The sequence below is a fragment of the Magallana gigas genome, chromosome 5, assembly GCF_963853765.1.
Source record: "Magallana gigas chromosome 5, xbMagGiga1.1, whole genome shotgun sequence".
NCBI lineage: Eukaryota > Metazoa > Mollusca > Bivalvia > Ostreida > Ostreidae > Magallana > Magallana gigas.
In genome coordinates, this window is record NC_088857.1 from 574,328 (window position 1) to 595,322 (window position 20,995).

Below are 20,995 nucleotides of genomic sequence, written 5' to 3' on the forward strand. Positions count from 1 at the left end.
AACATAACCTGAGTATACTTTGTGTAAGTATTGTGAAAGTTTCTTAGAAGTAACAAAAATGATGCAGGGAGTAAATATAAGTATAACTTTAATACTAAACCTTTATGAGACAATTATAAATAAAATATGAAACCCCTTTGACCATATTTCTTAATAACATAATGAAGTTCATCTTTGCTTCATGATTAACCATAAAAACTACATTGAACTACGCAGATGCTTAAGGAGGTTTGCTCCTCTCTTTTTGGTAACTATTTTATGTCATCTCTCATGTAAAAATTTTGCATTATATATTGATTCGATTTATTGATTTATATTTTATAATGCCATATATATATCATATCAAAAAAATTGTTAACATGATATAATTTATATACAGAGTTTAGTAAGAGATTACACTTTGTGGCGGAAGGTTTTTAAGAAGAAAATGAACAATTTTAATATTTCAGTAGTTTTACAGTACTGTTACTTTAGCCTCCTAATTTTCAGCGCAAACTAAACTTCCAGACAGTTTGTGTATTACGATACACTGTATTTATGTTGTTCTGAAAAACATTTTCAACAATATTTTGATGTAGGCTGATATAGACTGAACTTGCGAGGTCGATACCATCTTTCTGCATGTGTCTTTGGCCGATATTGCTGGGCAGGGGTCCATATAGTCACATATTTATTGTATAATGATGTCCATATTAGTTATGTTATATAATTATCCGATTAGACAGTCGTATTTCAAATACCTAGTAATTGTGGTGCACTAGCTAAACTCAGACAGCCTGATTTCTTAAGATATTTGCGTAATTATCCAAAGAAGACGATCAAGATCAGTTGACAGTAAAGACTCATTGTGAAGGGACAATTCTTAAGAATCTTAATTTTACCTGGTTTTCTTAAAACCAGTGAAAATTAAAAATATAATTTATTTGTATATAAGGTAGTTACCCACAAATGGGTCTTAATAGAATGTGCAATACAAAGCCCTGGTGACTTGATCAAAGCCATAACAAAAGCTTACTCATATGGTACTGTATAGAGAACATAAATAATTATAGAATATTAATTCATTTTAAAAACACATTTGTGAATAAATGACGCTTTGTTTGCTAATAATGTATAATATTATAACTTGAGAGGAAAAGGTGATTGAAGGAGGCAAATATTTTAGCATCGTCAAATTTGGAATAGATAGTTGTTTGACGGTCTGTTATTGTCATTTTTTTACATAGTGAAATATACTGGTCCAGTCCATTACCAGTATCGGTGAGGTCTTGATTACTGGTGTATCTTTCGCTGTTATGATGATACATTTTTACAAATTTTGAGTGATTATAAGTAATGATTACATTTTGAGTTTTTACAATTTCTTTGAGATTAACGCAAATTGTAATATTGCAAATGTTATAAATATGTATTGAGAAATGTATTCTAATTTCTTGGAACCTAACGCACATACATTTAAATTAATAAAATTTCAAATGAAAATTGTTAGATCTGTGTTATTATTTTTTTCCTGTTCCTCCCCTGGTACGTCTTGGTTGATGTGTTTAAATTAAATGTTAATTAAACTCAAGTCATGATGACAGGATGAGCCTGTGTTATCCATTCAACTGATAACTGAAATGTTGGACATTGTTAGAGATGCATGAAAAGCACAAATACGTTTGATTGCACGAACAAAGTGCTTGTAAACATCTTTATAAAATATTAATTATAAAAAAGTAATTACAAATGATGAAGGGCGAGGATTTCAAAGGAAGAAGTCTTTAAAAATATCCCTTTAATGATGTGCCATTCCCTGTTCATCAAGCAAAACCAATCTCAAATTAGTTTCTTTATAAAATGATAATTTCAAAATGCACCGAAGCATCATTCCATGCATTAATAAAACATAACGTACCATTCCGTGAAATTCATTTCAAAACACTGCAGGTAATTACAAAAAAAAAAAACGTTCTGAATTTGAAGTAAAACACAATGTGGTTTTCTGTATACAATGCTCATTTTATAATGTACCATTCTGTGTAAATCAATTAAAATGGGAACAGGGAATTGCAGTAAAAGAATTGTCTAAATTTTACGTAAGACGAATATGTCTATTTCTTTATAAAATTTTCTTTATATATTGCACCAGTCTGTGTAAATCAATCAAAATAAACCATAAATAATGGAGATGAATGCAGTGAAACAGTTCTCGGAATTAAAAGAAATGCCCAATATTTTTAGTATATAGGAAGACTGCGATTTAGGATAAAAAGATTTCAAGAAATTGACCATTTTACACATTTTCTTAAGATTTTGTGATTCTACATAATAATAAAAGCTATATATTTAAGCAATTCAAAAGCAGTCTTTGCTGCTGCGTTTTAATCAAGCACAGTATTAACTGTTTACACAATGCAAATTCAATACAGTCATTTTAAAACGTACAAAACCTCACTGGTAACCAATAAAGAAGTATTAGCTAAGAAAATTAAATATATGAATAAAAATCTTGTATTAGTTCTGTTATCGATATATTTTCATATAATTCGGTTGATTTAATTTACGGGATGGGATTTCATCCTTAATGAAAATGATAATTTTAAAAAGTATCGGAAATTGCATGCGGCCTTCTTTTTGACTAAAACTGGTATAAAAGAGTTTTTAGGCACAGACACTTGGTGCAGATATTACTGTCTAATGATAGCATCTAGTCTGGAAAAGACGTTTTGACCTTAACCTTTGACTTAATATCGAAACCACTATTCTATTTATTCCGAAAGACACTCTGTGGGATATATATGCATCATAGGGGCTAAAAGGATGATATATTAGTGCGGACAGATGATGTAAGACGGACACGTACGTCATATTGCTGATCAAATTACCACTGATCCCTCTGGCTGATGGTGCAGCATAACCAAAATATTTATTATACCCGCACTATCTAAAGGAAGTTCCGGTATATTGTTGTTACTCTGTTCCGTCCGTCCATCCGTCCGTCTGTCACATTTTACTTTCTCAAACTGCTCTTACATCTTATAAACCAGCAATCTGAACTCTTAGAGTTTGATTTGGGGTATCATGTTGTTTTGTAAAAAGGTTTCAAATATTCTCTGGTAGTCCTGGGGGTCAAATAATTGGTCAAAAATGACGTTTTTTCCCAAAAAAAACCTTCTTCCTCGAACTCCTCCTACATTTTCAACAGTAGACAAATCATCTCTTGGAATATGTTTTAGGGTATCCTATAGATGCGCAATAAGGTTTCGGAATTTTCAATTTTGTTCTGGGGGTCAACTAATTGCTAAAAAATGACTTTTTTTTTTTTACAAAAAAAACTGGTTTCATAAACGTAATTTTCTTTTTGCAGTAGCCAAATGATCTTCTAGAATATGATTGGGGGTGTCATATTGAAGTGTGATCAGGTTCCAGAATTTTTTTTTTTTATTATGGGGATCAGTGGGCAACAAAAAATGACGTTTTTTTTTGCAAAAAAAAAGTATGGTTCCCAGAACTCCTCTTACAACTTTTGGGGTAGCTACGTCATCTCTTGGGATATAATTGGGGCTGTCCTATAGATGTGCAATAAGATTTTAAAAATCTAAATTTCATCCAGGGAGTCAAATAGTAGCAGAAAATTGACGTTTATCACTCAAAAAACCCCATAGATCCCAGAACTCCTCTAATGATTTAATGGATAGACACATCATATCTTGGGATATGATAGGGACTGTTCTATAGATGTGCAGTAAGGTTTTAAAAATTTAAATTTCATCCAGGGTCAAATAGTAGCAGAAAATTGACGTTTATCACTCAAAAAAACATAGATCCTCGAACTCCTCTTATGATTTAATGGATAGACACATCATATCTTGGGATATGATAGGAACTGTTCCATAGATCAATGAAGATGTGCATTACGGTTTAAAAAAATTAAATTTAACCCTGAGGCCCATTACCTACATATCTTTTGATGCCCTTTAAGGATCAAGAATATATATGGTTCAGGGGTGGGGATCTTAACCGTTTTCGAGATATTCGTGTACTTCCTTTTCGAGAGGGGTCATGTCCACCTCCGGGGCCCATGACCTACATACCGTTTGATGCCCCTTGACACAAGAAACAAGAATATATATGGTTTAAGGGTGGGGATCTCAACTGTTTTGAAGATATTATGGGATTTGCTGTTTGAGGGGGTCAGGACCACCCACAGGGCCCATGACCTACATAACATTTGATGCCCTTTGACATTAGAAACATGAATATATATGATTTAGGGGTCATGATTATAACAGTTTCTGAGATATATGGTAATTTCAAATTCCTGTAGGGGGGGGGGGGGGTGGGGATGACCCCAGGGGTTAGATCTAATAAACCCTATATATTGCCAGTAACAGTCAATATATATATGATTATGAAAACCCTATATTATTATTTTTGTCTGTTTTCAAGTTACCATTTGAAATAGAGTCTACGATTCTTCCTACAAGATTCAATGTTAGACCCCACACCCTTTTGACACCCGTTAGGGTCATGACTTACATGCCATAATGATCTGATGCGCCATGACCTAAGGAGGAATAATATCTTTGGATTAAGGTGGGGATCTCAATGGTTTTTATGATATTTGATAATTTCAGGAAGAGCACTTGGGATCATGACCTACATACATGTACCATCTGAAATGCCTTGAACAAAGAAACAATAATATAATATGTTCATGATATGTGATTCAATTTAAGAACCCAGATATAGATCAATCATCTATGTTTTGTAATACTTCCTATGTATATATACATGTATTAGTTTGTGTTTTGTTCTATACTATTCATGTTCTTGACTGTAGTATGGCTTAGTCTTATTTTAAATTACATTAAAAAATGGTCAAATATATGACTTGGAACCCCCATCCCCAAACAAACTCAAATATAAACCGGCCCTCCCCCCTTAATTGTCGAATGATCTATTAAATCAAAATATAATTTGGGTGTCTAAAAACTTAAATAAACTGGTAAAAAATGTTATTCTTAAAAAAAAAAATACTTTACACCTTGCATAATTGACAAATGATCTATTGAGATATGATCAGAAGTCATATTTCTACCTTGGGATCAATAACTAGTATTCATTGACAAGTTAAAATTCATAACAATAAATAATTCAAATTATAAATGTTTATACTCCAGATTAATCCCCCCCCCCAACCTAACCGGGTTCTTAAGATTCAGTCTTCTTAATGCATTCTTACATGTGTGCAGTAGCAAACATTAAATCATTTCTTGATTGCTTTTTCTCTCTCGATGCACATTAACATTTTGAAATTTCTTAATACATTTTTTAAGATTTATAAACAAAATGTTATATGCATGTGTATTCGCCAATTTGAGGCAATTGTAAAGTCTCCTAAACAAAGGAGTGACATCATTAGGCTAGGAATTACCCACATGGATCAAACACTACTGTACTAACATATGAATAAGATAAAATACTTTATTGGGAGTTGATTTTAATCAACAGGGTCAGGGTCAAGATGGGGTCTGTCACAGATTTTCGAGCGGAATTAATTACAATTTATATTTACTGTAAGACAAAGACTAAGACAATATTTTACATTGTTTTTTAACATATTTAATATAGTTTGAATCAATACATATAGAAAGTAATTGTCCTAGTATGGGAACTGGTAAGGTCCTCCACTGTTGTCTATTGCCACTTGGTCTTGACAAGAATGGACTGGTGAGGTCCTCCAATGGACAATGTTCTCTACTGGCCATTTGGTCTACACAAGACGTCACCAATATTCGGCCACCATCGATGAAATTGGTTTACACAATAGATGGAACAAGGGACCTGCGCCAACATAGTACACAAACACATTAAGTACATGACAAAAGCAACTGTGGCTTTTACACCAATACGCACCATACTTTACTTACAGGCTATACGATCATGGATGACACACTTAGCATAGACGCTTATTATACACAAAATACTGATATTCAGTCTTAAAGAAGACTTACTATAAAGCATGTTAGCTTTTACACTCACAAAATACTAACTGAATTACTTAAATGCAGTGTTGCATAATACTACTCATGATTACAAAGGGAATATGACCATAATAGTCCGCCATACTTATAATAGATTCAAACAGGTGTATCTAAACATAGACATTTAAATTCAAACGTAACAAATAAGCATAAAAACGATTGAAATACCATGACTGGGTGTTTTAGGACAGTAATGAACGAAATGACGATAAAATTGACAATTAATAAACCTCACCTCAGAAAAAGCCAGTACCAGGTTCACCCCAGAGTAAGCACACAGCTATTTATATTAACAAACAGCATAGTGACTGAATGGTATGCACAAGAGAAGTATAAGAACGTCCTTCCCTCTGGACTGCCTGTAATGAAGAATAATGACCCCCGTAGAATAATGACCGGGGGTCATTTTTCGACGTAGAATAATGACCCCCCTAGCTGAAGAATAATTGGATTTTTCTGAAGAAAAAAGACCCAGGGGTTATTTTTCTTCATGTTCAACATGAAGAAAAATTACCCCCATAGAAAAATGACCCCCCCCCCCCCCCGTAAACATGAATAGAAATTGGTTACACCGTATCCAAGATATGACGTTGAAATTTACTTAATTTTTTGCACTCTGTTCAACTGATTTTGAAGTTATAAACACCGAATTTGTAAATAAATCGCTGTATATAGTTTTTCATATCCGTAGCAGGCACACAAAAAACACTCTTATATTGCCACAAATTGATTGTTAACAGTTACGTCACTTCTCTCATCGACATACGTCGGGGAATGACGCAAATAAAGACAGATTCATACACAATGAGGATATTGTGTGATAATTAACGAACAATAATCATGAAAGAATAATTGTTGTAATAATATAAGCAATATTCACTGGTGAATGAATTGTCAATCTTAGAATGATACATGTATATATCTTTATGGAAAAGGACTAAGGGGACAAATAACGTTCGATTATAATATGTAAAGATTTTTTCTAAAAGCGTTGATAAGAGGTTAGGGCCCATGTTAGGGGTTTATATCCCCCTTGATTTTGATCACACGATCTTTATTGTATCCAAAGTTACCAATGCTCATACAAACTATTAATGCATTAATCATCTTGATATTAACTAAACTTACTAAAGTATGCCGACGATAATGTAAAATATATTTTCTGTACGAGTACTTTCAATACTTTGACGATTTTCCTTATTGGCTGTTAACTTCTACTGGCGTAATGGCTGCTGTCAGTGCCTACTAATTTCAGCTTGGTTATAATGCCTAACAGTGGAGTAAACTTTTCATAATTTTAGTTTCATCATTAATTCCGCGTGATGCACTTGCATACCCAGCAGTTTGTTATAGTGGAAATTCTAAATGCAAGTATAATTCATGAACAATAGGAAGAATATAAAAGATGCGACGGCGAAGCGCGAAGATGCAAAGACGAAAGTGCCAAGTTGCGAAGGCGAAGAAGTGATACTATTATCGCTTCTTTGCCTTTGCAACTTCGCACTCTCGCCTTCGAATCTTCGCGCTTTCGCCTTTTTAGCTCACCGAGACGAAGTCAAGGGGAGCTTATGCTATACTCCCGGCGTTGACGTCCGGAGCTGGTTAAAGTTTTATATATGTATTATCATATTACATATATATTTTTGTATCATATGATACAATATGTATAATATAATTGTATTATATAATATTTTATTTTATCCCATTATATTGTTTCATTTGATATGATACAATGTTGTATCAAATTATATTGTATCATATAATACAATATCATATTATTTATCAAATATGATACAATATCATACAATACAATATCATACTGTATTATACAATATAATAACACATGTTTCAATGTTATGATGTATTATTGCAATATGATAGTGTTTCATATAATACTATATTGTATTGTGTTTTATGATATTGTATTATTTGATCAAATACAATAATGTATAACACAATACAATGTCATATCATACGTTACAATATCATATCTCACAATTTTTTTACGGTATTGTATGGTATTATATGATAAATATTGAAAGTATGATAGGATGCAATTTTTAATTTTATATTACTGTATTGATTAACATATGATCATATGATTATCATACAATTTTTTAACAGATGATATGCGATAATGTGTCAAAACAGAATCCATGAATATCCAAGATCATAAAGGATGGTTTTCATATAATATGATAAAGGTGGTCTCATAAAGGTGATGCCTCATAAAGGTGATGCCTCGTCGCGGTGAGCCTTGTAATCTGTGTTTATCTATATTCTATCGTTGCGGAGCTCTCTACCGTTTAAGGGTTCCGAGGCATATTTTGGAAATTTTGTTTTTATAAAATTAATAAAATTAAATTATTCAGAGGGATAGGGTCCGGACACCCTCTCCCCTTTTACTGCATGAAATTATTAACATTGAATTTTCCCGGGGGACGGACCCCCTCTCCCCCCTCTAGATCCATGCATGAGCAAGGAGTGTCGCATAATGAAATTAGAATGTTACTGTGTTTGGTCCACGGTAAACAGACGGCTGGTAAGTGATAGGAGTCTGGAAGTGCACACATGTTTTTACACATTATGGTGGACATTAAATTTTGTGTGGAGTATATAATGATTAGGCATAGCCAGCACTGGTAAACATATATGTCACATGTACACATTGAAATATTTATAAACATTCATAGTAAGCGCGATGGCCTAGCGCATGCGTAACAATAATAGCCTGGATTAATCGAAAAACCTTGGCGAGTACGGTGCCTGCATTAAATTCTATGTAATCGACCGAGACTTGCTGAATGCAATCAAAAAAGGCGAAGGCGAAAGTGCGAAGATGCGAAGGCCAGAGTGCGAAGTTGGGAAGGAGCGATAGTAGTATCGCCCCTTCGCCTTCGCACTTTAGGCATCACATCTTCGCGCTTCGTCGTCGCATCATCGCACTTTTGCTCCTTCGCCTTCGCACTATCGCCTTTGCAACTTCGCATCTTCGCCCTATATTAAGGTCGGAGTGGCCCTATCGGAACACCATATACTTAGATATATGTAAATGTAATTGGTAATTAAAGGGGCACGATTTTGGTCAAATTCTATTTTTCTGTTTTCATTATTTACAATGCTTAAGGAAAGCATTTCTACTGATCAAATGATTTGAGGTCAGTTGTAAAGTTATAGGCAAGATACATGGCTCACAATTCTTTGTCATGTAAACAAGGTTCGTGCCCTGTTGTTGTTTACATAAGTTCAATATACCAGTAAAACATCTTTTTTCAAGCTGATTTGTTTATCTTCTTATTCATTTTAAGCATAAATAAACAGTTCCTTACGTTTAACGCATTCATTAGGTCTAAAATTAGAATTTTCACTTCAACATTCAAGATGTAACGAATGACACTCAAATGTTGGTTGCCTATTAAAAATACCTTACTAAAGCATTGGGAACATTAAGATCGGAAAATTTTTTTTTGACTAAAATCGTGACCATGCCCCTTTAAGATGACAACCATACCCCGATGCAATACGTCAATGTCTTGTTATAACGGTAGGATTTTAATTTTCTAAGCTATACCCCTTCTTTCACTTTAAGTTTATTTGAATATGAATTATAACTTCCGTTACTTTCTGTAAACTGCAGCAGTAAAAATTACAATAGTGTAAAGACTATTTCACAAATAATAAAAAATATACTGAAAAACTTTAATCTACAAGGGGGTCATTATTCTACAGGGGTCAATTTTCTTCATGTGGAGTGTGCTCATTTTTATGAAAATGACACTTATTCTTCAGGCAAAGGAGTCATTTTTCTACGTAGAATAATGACCGGGGGGTCATTTTTCTGCGTAGAATAATGACCGGGGGGTCATTATTCTACGTCGAAAAATGACCCCCGGTCATTATTCTACGGGGGTCATTATTCTTCATTACACCGCGTCCAAACTGATACTGCACGGACTGGCGGGTTTAAGGCCCGGTGAACTGAGGTTCAATATGGGTATTTACAAATACGTTTGACTAAAACACTAAGGGGCTCACCACGGGATATGTGGTAAAGTTAAAATACGAAACTAAATATATACAATGATGAATTTTAATGTGACAGGGTCAACTTAACAGTGCAAGTCTGACAAATGAAAAAAATAACTTTTGCAACTAAAATGACAGAAACTTTACAGATGCAATAGGATAGGTAACGACGATAAGCTTATTTGAATATTAAAAGATGATGATACAGTATGCTGTCAAAGGGAGATCACATTTAGAAAGTGAAAGTAGAACTTGTGTATGCTGGCATCTCATTATATTGTGCTACTGCTACTATATGTATTATGCTTACCTATATTGGTCAGCATCATAATGATAATCCAATTAAAACACAATAATGAATTCCTTTAGCTTATCTTAACTAATCCCTTTCTGTATATGGAAAACACAGACATGTATGTATACACGAAAACCCATCTAATCGAAGAGCTGGGTAAAACTAGTACCCGCTAATGATACCTGCAGACTTGTGTTGTGTACGTTACTTCAGACAAAGATCAGTTATTTGTAACATGCATGTATTTTTATGACCTAGTCACCATTTTATTAGGTAAATAACAGCTTTAAGGTGGTGCAGGACACCTGCATATTCTGATGTATACTTCCTATTGAGATAAACAATAAAGTATATTAAATATTTAAAATTAAATATTTTCAGGGGGGGGGGGGTCTGGACCCCTCACTCCCACCCCTTCTCTAAATCTGTGCACACGATGATGTACATACGTATGCACACAGAAGCAAATCTAAAACCGGCAACCGCCACGAGGAGGGGGCATAATTTCATTTTCAATTTTGTTTGTAATAATTATGTAGATCATTATACTTTCTATGACATGAAATGTTAAGATTATTGATTAACTGAAAATTCACTGCAAACAGTTCAACCCCAATTGCACATTAAGTGCTGTTCATGTGTATTATCATATAGGAAGGGATCTCACCCGTCAGTTATGAAAATCATAATTTTTAAATGTATTACCGGAGTTTGCATGTGTCCTTCATTTTTAAATAAACTGGTACAATACAGTGTTATTTAGGGGCAAACACTTGGTGCGGGTATTACTGTCTAATGACAGCATCTATTATTCTTTTATAGTCACGTTACAAAACATGAGTAGATTAAAAGTATGCTGGGTAGACCAAAAGCATGTAAATTGATAAATATGAAGAAGGTATTACTTTTATGATGGTTCAAAAGGGGTAGAGATGATTCCTATCGTAGTATCTCCCTTAAATCTGGCTATTGGTACTTTGCGGAACGGAACGGAACGGAACGGAACCAGTTAAGAGGCCCCAAAAGGGGAAACAAGATTTATTTTAAACGTCATTATTTCAATTTAACTTATCGTAAATGGAAGATTGTTTTACAAATTTTGCTGTTTTAATGAATTGTGTATTACATAAAATATGCTACTCATTGCTCTATAAGTCAATACACGCTTCTTTCCCGAGAAAACCTAAAGTCACTAGTTGTTTTATGATGTTTGATTGACACTGTAAATATAAAGTTGAGGTTTAAACCAGACTCAATTAATCTGTGTGTGTAACGTCGATGAAAATTACTTAAGTAATCTTTCTCCTGAATATATTTCTTCTGATTCCGTTCCGTTCCGCAAAATACCATTACCCGTGTGGATATTGGTATTTAACGGAACGGAACGGAACCGTTTAAAAATTTTTAAATAAAGGAAAACATCATAACAACTACTAGCTGTTTGTTTATTTCTATGTTCTTTTGAGATAAATGAAGCAAATCATTTCATCAATTCAAACATCTTGCATATGTGCATATCACTCCTGTGTTGTGTACAGCTATAACTTTTATTTCATCTATGATACTACATTACTTACACGGATGATATTACTAGTTTATTCACAAAGCTAGCAATAACGCAATGTGCATCCCATATTACGTAGAATTCTAAAATATAACGAGCACATTCGCAAGGAAAAAGTTTAATATTCATCACTTACCTTCCGTCTGAACAATTTTCTTTTGGTTCCGTTCCGTTCCGCAAAATACCATTACCCGTGTGGATATTGGTATTTAACGGAACGGAACGGAATCTTTCAAACTTTTTAAATAATGGAAAATATCATAACAACTACTCACCGTTCCTTGAATTTTTTATCAGATTCTTTAAAGATGAATGAGTCTATCAATCAAATCAATTCAGTCATCTTATGTTTTTGCTGATTATTAATTTCAGCGTTTGTGTGCGTGTGCTGCATACAACAACAACTTTGTTTTCATTTTTTATCAATTTTATATCATTGTCACGGCAGAACTAACTAGTTGGTTAATTAAGCTAGCAAAAACACAATGCTTATATCAAGTAGAATTCATATAATACCAAGATCATTCGCAGCGCAGGGATAATATCGATAAAATACTTGATAGTCTTATTTGAAATAAATTTGAATGAATGTTGATATAACAAATGTTGTTACCATACTTATAAATAATTTTCTTCTGGTTCCGTTCCGTTCCGCAAAATACCATTACCCGTGTGGATATTGGTATTTAACGGAACGGAACGGAACCGTTTAAAAATTTTGAAATATAAAATATATCATAACAACTACTAGCTGTTTGTTTATTTCTATGTTATTTTGAGATAAATGAAGCAAACCAACAAATCATTTCATCAATTCAAACATCGTGCATATGTGCATATCACTCCTGTGTTGTATACAGCTATAACTTTTATTTCATCTATGATACTACATTACTTACACGGATGCTATTACTAGTTTGTTCATCAAGCTAGCAATAACGCAATGTGTATCCCATATTACGTAGATTTCTAAACAATAACGAGCACATTCGCAAGGGAAACGTTTAATATTCATCACTTACCTTCCGTCTGAACAATTTTCTTCTGGTTCCGTTCCGTTCCGCAAAATACCATTACCCGTGTGGATATTGGTATTTAACGGAACGGAACGGAATCTTTCAAACTTTTTAAATAATGGAAAATATCATAACATGCACGGCATTTATTCAATCTATAACGAACATGTATTTGTTACGGGAGTTTACGGGAGATTTAACGAGTTTGTTTATCAAATTAAAAATACACAATGTTTACATCCAGTAGAATTTTATATTATATCAAACATATTCTGAGGGATAACATTATTTCCAAAAATAATTGATGGCTTTATTTGTAATACATTAAAATAGATATTAATATAAGAATATGGATTCCATACTTATTAATAATTTTCTCATGATTCCGTTCCGTTCCGCAAAATACCAATACCCGTGTGGATATTGGTATTTAATGGAACGGAACGGAATCTTTTCCTTTTTTTAAAGCCATCTCAGGGCTTTGTTCGTACGATCAGTTTTATAATAAAGATTAACTGCCACTGATCATGGCTAAATATACATTTACATGCTTTATATGTTAAAAATATAATGTGCACATTAAATGGATTGCATGTCACTGAATTTTCATATCCATGATACAGCAAGAGACATATTATCATAATGTTGATTAAATGTGCTTAATCATGTGTCTCTGTATTCCGCTTGTAAGTTTGTGTTACTAATCAGTGTAGTCTAATTGCAACTTCTCGGGCCTTCCCGACAGGCTCGGAAAAAACATGAATGCATTAACATTACCGGATGTTAGAATTTTATACAAAATGGAGTTGCTTCCCATTTAAATAAGGATAGACTAAACAGCCTTGTGTGTCGTTTTTCGTGGTATAGTTTAGGATATATCGTTGGCTTTAATGAAGTCTATGTCAGATCTCAACAGATCATAGATTGTGTTGTATTTATATCAAGTTTTATAAAAATGGCTGTTACCATGTACGCCTATCTAATACTTTCAATTGTGTCAATTTCAACTGTTACCCTCCAAAACAGGACTATTAATTTTTTTATACTGAATGTTTTAATTTTAGAGAACATTTTACTGCTTCTACATAGAAATGACGAGAATTATACAGCAAACCGTACGCGTATGTAACAATTTGTGTGTTACCCGTTGCCAAGGGAGTTGCTAATGCTGAGGGTAATATAACGGATTATCAACTGCGTCTAAACCAATTAGATTTCAGTAAAATGAACATGTACAAGTTATTCACATCTTATATACTAGTATTTAGTTTTACAGTGCATACACATCATATACTCACTTCATTTGAGATTTAGAATATAAGTATAATATAGACACAGTCACATACCGAAGATTAAAAAGCACATGTACAGACAAGTGTATACACCGACAGACAGACGTATATATGCACAAACAATCTCGAAAACTTGCTTTCAAAAATTAACATAGAATTATAATAAAACAAAATATTCGGAAATGTATTTATTGGCCAATAAATCTCTCATGGACGGTAGAAACTAAAATATACATATAAAGACAAATGAATTCAAAGCACAAATCACACACCAACGCTAGATTAACATACAGACTTGAATCACAACGACAACTGATTACCCTTATGGCACGTCATACTATTACTTATTAGGTTAGTTACTGACTCACTACGCCTCGCCATCTATGAGATTGATCAACCCAATATATTTCCGTAGTGAGTCAGTAACTAACCTATAAGTGTTTTGTTTTCCCAAGGACTATCAAGCGACATGTTCATTCACAAATAGCGATGATCTACGCAAAGCCATGTACAAGATGTCTAACATCTCGTGCAATGTAACTCATTTAAACTCTTCAAAATTTTACTTTCGATAAGTTTGGCAAGTATCTAGTACATTTCGGAGAGATGTGTTTATTATGCAGCGTACAGATGTAGTCAGACGATAGGAATAAGTAATTTTAACATTTTACAACCTATATATCGTCAGAAATCGTTGGAGAAACGGAAGAACTTGTTTAAAACATAGCTTGAAATGAGGACCCCCTATAAATCCAAAATGGCGAGTGTCGTCCCTTTACTTTTTTTAATGTACATTGAATAAACTTTTTTAACATGATTGAAACGGGGGGTTTCGGTGAATTTATTTATTGCAATACACAGAAACACACATAAGATTACCAATTTTAATCAATTTTTTCTTCGGGAACAAATAATTAGGAAATTCACTATCCAACAACCAAGCCCCTGTGATTAAAGTATTCTCGTGCAAAATGTGACATAAAGTAAGCATTAAAGATTTTAATTGACAGATAACTGCAATGCGATAAGAATCTGTAATAAACAAAATACAAATAAAAATGACAGGTATTGGTTTCCATAGAAAAACAATCCAATAAAGCTTTCACATAGAATTAAGTAATGCAACATATCTTAAATATATTCTATAAATAAATTCATTAATTGAATAGAAAATAATGAGTTAAAACCGTAATCAATTGACTTTATTAAACTGACAGTACGTAATTATCAAGTTCAAAATGTAATTTTTGTCGACGAAATGGCGCACCATACTTGAAGCAAATGGTAAACTAAAATCCATCGGTAACAAGAATATGCAAATCTAAGCATAGTTGACAATAAAGACAGAGGTAAATTACATCACTAGAAGATTAATAATACCTAATTATAACAGTCAAAACACTTACACAGTGGAATTCAAGGCTTACAAAAAACTGTAGTAATCGAGCGTTTAGAAATATGGCGCAGTACTCCACCCATAAACAAACAAGTCGTACACAAAATCTTTCGTACAAAATACATGTAGTAATCAAAATAAGATATGCACAAGACATAACAGAAATAAAAGTTAACGTTGTACACAAGATAAGCACACAAGATATTTATAATTTTATATTAATGAAATGGTTTGTTAGCTTGCTTCTTATATCCCAAAATGATGTTTTGATATTTTCCATTATTTTTTTTTTTAAGATTCCGTTCCGTTCCGTTAAATACCAATATCCACACGGGTAATGGTATTTTGCGGAACGGAACGGACTCATAAGAAAATTATTCAAAAGTTTCGTAACAACATTTGTTATATCATTATTCATTTCAATGTATAACAAACAAGCTATAGGTTAGCTTTTTAAAAAGAAAGTTAAGAAAGTCAGCCAGCGGAATATTATTTTAGGTCAAACGTGAATACACAATCTATTAAAATACGGGTTATGTAGTTTTCAGAAGAATGATAATAGGCAAGTGTATTTTTAGTTTGCACTCTTATTTTCATGTCTGTTTGCATATGTGCGGAGAGAAGCTTATATATTATAGCAAAGTCCTTACATTGTACGATTGCAAATCTACTTATTACTTAAAATTGTAATTTGCAAGATTGCACTCTGAATTTCATGGTCCTGTCGCAAACTACTGCCAATGCATTTTCTCTCCAATCTCACTAAGCTGATTCCGAAGACCCCGGCCCGTGAATGCAGACGATACTTATGGGCAGTCTTTCAAGATATATACAGTAAAACTCGTTTAGTACGAACACGGATATTGAGAATTCACGGATATAGCGAAGTCATCTTGGATCCCCAGCTATGTAAATCTAATGAATTTCTTATACGGTTATAACGAATTACGGATATAACGAAGTAATTTCTTAGGTCTCAGTGACTTCGTTATAACCGAGTTTTGCAGTATCCAGTTTGACCTAGAATCTTCGAGTTTCTCTAACAAGGACTGTCTAATTCCTTCCCAGAATTTTAATTTACGGAAGCGCAATTGAAGTTTAATCCGAACTTGATAAGTCAGCCCACTCATAAGGCTATCAAGTATTTATTTTTAAAAATGATTATAACCCTGCAAATGGATTTGATATAAACTTCGACTTGATGTAAACAATGTCTTTCGCTAGCTTGATTAACCAACTAGCTAATTCTTCCTTTAAAAAAATCGAATGATTTATTATATAATGAATAAATGTTGCCTTTGTAAAAATATGTTTCACATTTTAAAAATTTTGAAAAATTCCGTTCCGTTCCGTTAAATACCAATATCCACACGGGTAATGGTATTTTGCGGAACGGAACGGAACCAGAAGAAAATTGTTCAGACGGAAGGTAAGTGATGAATATTAAACTTTTTCCTTGCGAATGTGCTCGTTATATTTTAGAAATCTACGTAATATGGGATACACATTGCGTTATTGCTAGCTTGATGAACAAACTAGTAATATCATCCGTGTAAGTAATGTAGTATCATAGATGAAATAAAAGTTATAGCTGTACACAACACAGGAGTGATATGCACATATGCACGATGTTTGAATTGATGAAATGATTTGTTGGTTTGCTTCATTTATCTCAAAATTCAAGGAACGGTGAGTAGTTGTTATGATATTTTCCATTATTTAAAAAGTTTGAAAGATTCCGTTCCGTTCCGTTAAATACCAATATCCACACGGGTAATGGTATTTTGCGGAACGGAACGGAACCAGAAGAGAATTGTTCAGACGGAAGGTAAGTGATGAATATTAAACTTTTTCCTTGCGAATGTGCTCGTTATATTTTAGAAATCTACGTAATATGGGATACACATTGCGTTATTGCTAGCTTGATGAACAAACTAGTAATATCATCTGTGTAAGTAATGTAGTATCATAGATGAAATAAAAGTTATAGCTGTACACAACACAGGAGTGATATGCACATATGCAAGATGTTTGAATTGATGAAATGATTTGTTGGTTTGCTTCATTTATCTCAAAATAACATAGAAATAAACAAACAGCTAGTAGTTGTTATGATATATTTTATATTTCAAAATTTTTAAACGGTTCCGTTCCGTTAAATACCAATATCCACACGGGTAATGGTATTTTGCGGAACGGAACGGAACCAGAAGAAAATTATTTATAAGTATGGTAACAACATTTGTTATATCATCATTCATTCAAATTTATTTCAAATAAGACTATCAAGTTTTTTTATCGATATTATCCCTGCGCTGCGAATGATCTTGGTATAATATGAATTCTACTTGATATAAGCATTGTGTTTTTGCTAGCTTAATTAACCAACTAGTTAGTTATGCCGTGACAATGATATGAAATTGATAAAAAAAAAAATGAAAACAGAGTTGTTGTTGTATGCAGCACACGCAGACAAACGCTAAAATTAATAATCAGCAAATACACAAGATGACTGAATTGATTTGATTGATAGACTCATTCATCTTTAAAGAATCTGATAAAAAATTCAAGGAACGGTGAGTAGTTGTTATGATATTTTCCATTATTTAAAAAGTTTGAAAGATTCCGTTCCGTTCCGTTAAATACCAATATCCACACGGGTAATGGTATTTTGCGGAACGGAACGGAACCAGAAGAAAATTGTTCAGACGGAAGGTAAGTGATGAATATTAAACTTTTTCCTTGCGAATGTGCTCGTTATATTTTAGAATTCTACGTAATATGGGATGCACATTGCGTTATTGCTAGCTTGGTGAACAAACTAGTAATATCATCCGTGTAAGTAATGTAGTATCATAGATGAAATAAAAGTTATAGCTGTACACAACACAGGAGTGATATGCATATATGCAAGATGTTTGAATTGATGAAATGATTTGCTTCATTTATCTCAAAAGAACATAGAAATAAACAAACAGCTAGTATTTGTTATGATGTTTTCCTTTATTTAACAAGTTTGAAAGATTCCGTTCCGTTCCGTTAAATACCAATATCCACACGGGTAATGGTATTTTGCGGAACGGAACGGAATCAGAAGAAATATATTCAGGAGAAAGATTACTTAAGTAATTTTCATCGACGTTACACACACAGATTAATTGAGTCTGGTTTAAACCTCAACTTTATATTTACAGTGTCAATCAAACATCATAAAACAACTAGTGACTTTAGGTTTTCTCGGGAAAGAAGCGTGTATTGACTTATAGAGCAATGAGTAGCATATTTTATGTAATACACAGTTCATTAAAACAGCAAAATTTGTAAAACAATCTTCCATTTACGATAAGTTAAATTGAAATAATGACGTTTAAAAAAAATCTTGTTTCCCCTTTTGGGGCCTCTTAACTGGTTCCGTTCCGTTCCGTTCCGTTCCGCAAAGTACCAATAGCCTTAAATCTCAACAAAGTTGCATCAAAAAAATATAAATTATAAAACACTGAAGTTAATCTATGAAATAAAAAAAATCATTGAGAACTTTTTATGTGCTATTACATTTTGTTGAAATTTAGAGTAACACAATCAAAATTGGAAGTGTTGATTTTAGCAGTATTTTAATAACAGTATGATATTGCTATGTAAAAAAGCCAGTGTTTTAATTAATTTTAAAATTTGTTTCGTCCTTAAAAATAAATATAATTTGCAAAAAATTACTTCAAATAAAATATTATTATAAAAATTTTAAATTGTTAAAAAATTCATGATGGCAGAAAAAGGGGATAATTTCCATTAAAAATGTCTCCATAGAAAGGTAAGAAAGTAGTCATGAAAAAAATATATATTAAAAAAAAACATTTTAATGTAAATTTTTTTAAGTTTTAAATATATTGACAAAGAATTTTACGCCGCAAAGTCCTTTCCCCCCTGAATTCTAGTTATTCACTATCTATACTACTATATTAAAATAATAGACTCGAATTTTTGGTCTTTAATACCGAGAAATCGGAAGAATACTGTCTTTTGTTTTATAGATTTTAAACATCATTGGTACTTGGAAATTACCAATTTGTTTTTATTTTTTCTCAGATAAGCTTTGCTAATTAATAATCAACGAAATTTCCTCGAAAAATCCCGGAAATCACCTGGATTTTTTGGATTTTACAATCTTGCGCTTGTAATACATTAACGCTAACGGGATTTTTAGTTTGTGTTTTCACAATATCACATCTGCATGAATAAACTCAGAAATGATAATACAAAATACGAGGAAATTTTCATTGGACTTTTGCTATATATTCTGTTAATATATTTCATGATTTCTTATGAGAGAAAGTATAAAATAATAAACATAAATTTCAACTAAGTACTTACTTTTGTATTCGTGATGACAAAAAATATTTGAATACATGCAAAAAAGTTACATTATATTTGTTAGGATTTAGTTGAAAGGTATTTGCAGTCTAAAATTGTTGTGATGAATATAACTGTTATTTTCAAGGCAACTTCATTAACTTTCTCCAAAATCGTTCCGGAGCGTTTTCTGGTACATTACGGGTATAAGGGAGGCATTATAACTGTAGTGAGGGTCTTTCCCGAGACACAGTTAGATTATTCAAACTATGGAAAGTGCAGTGAAATTAATAGCATGATTGTAGGCTTAAAGCTTTTTTATGTAAATGTCAATAATAAGGTGTGTGGATGTACCTCTTTCGTAGATGTCCGATTTGCAATGTCAACCCGTGCACGCACGGGTCAAATCTAGTATCACATCATTTAAAATATTAAGTATTTTATTTCTGTTTCACTTAATGTACTTTTATTGATTGAAATGTTAACAGTATGGTATTGTTAAATATTATGTATACAACTAAGAGAAGACCATCTATGCTTTTTAGAATTTAAGAATGTTTTCGATCCTTGTGGTGTCTGCAGACGATGACATGTAGAACGAGTGTTGATATAACTAGACGACATACTATTGTGGTTTAAGAGTGCGTTTCATTTATGATAATACCATGAACATTACTCTCATACGTACGATGTAGAAAATTTACGTCCGGTGCTTTTTTTTACTTCTGTGAAAATTTACGCGTTTGATTTTTACGGATTTATAAAACTCGTAAAAATTGGTAATAATTAGTAGCACGTAAAAAATACCCGTTATACGGTATATATGTGCTTACAAAAAATAAGCAAGAATGCTAAAAATGCCTTAGAACCTTTGCAACCGAATTCCATTGTACATGTAGGAAGAAATTGTAAAAGTAATATGCTCAGATAAAAAAAGTTATATTCATGGATGTGTAAATGATTGGTCAAATAATCTGCGATGTTGCCATTATTAAAGGCATAAACAACGCTATGAATTTAGTCTTAATAA

The 20,995-nt window shown here is 32.7% G+C and overlaps 2 long non-coding RNA genes across 2 annotated transcripts; both read right to left on the bottom strand.

Moving 5' to 3' along the window:
* Positions 1 to 5,597: 5,597 nt before the first annotated feature.
* On the bottom strand, positions 5,598 to 10,384 carry LOC109618963 (uncharacterized). The gene is made up of 3 exons (XR_010714431.1): positions 9,959 to 10,384; positions 6,265 to 6,388; positions 5,598 to 5,829 (listed from the first exon to the last, which is right to left on the bottom strand). It is a non-coding gene; the product is annotated as an uncharacterized lncRNA (long non-coding RNA).
* Positions 10,385 to 15,092: 4,708 nt separating this feature from the next.
* LOC109619623 (uncharacterized) lies at positions 15,093 to 18,512 on the bottom strand. Its single transcript, XR_004600362.2, has 2 exons — positions 15,629 to 18,512; positions 15,093 to 15,254 (listed from the first exon to the last, which is right to left on the bottom strand). It is a non-coding gene; the product is annotated as an uncharacterized lncRNA (long non-coding RNA).
* Between the last annotated feature and the right edge of the window lie 2,483 nt (positions 18,513 to 20,995).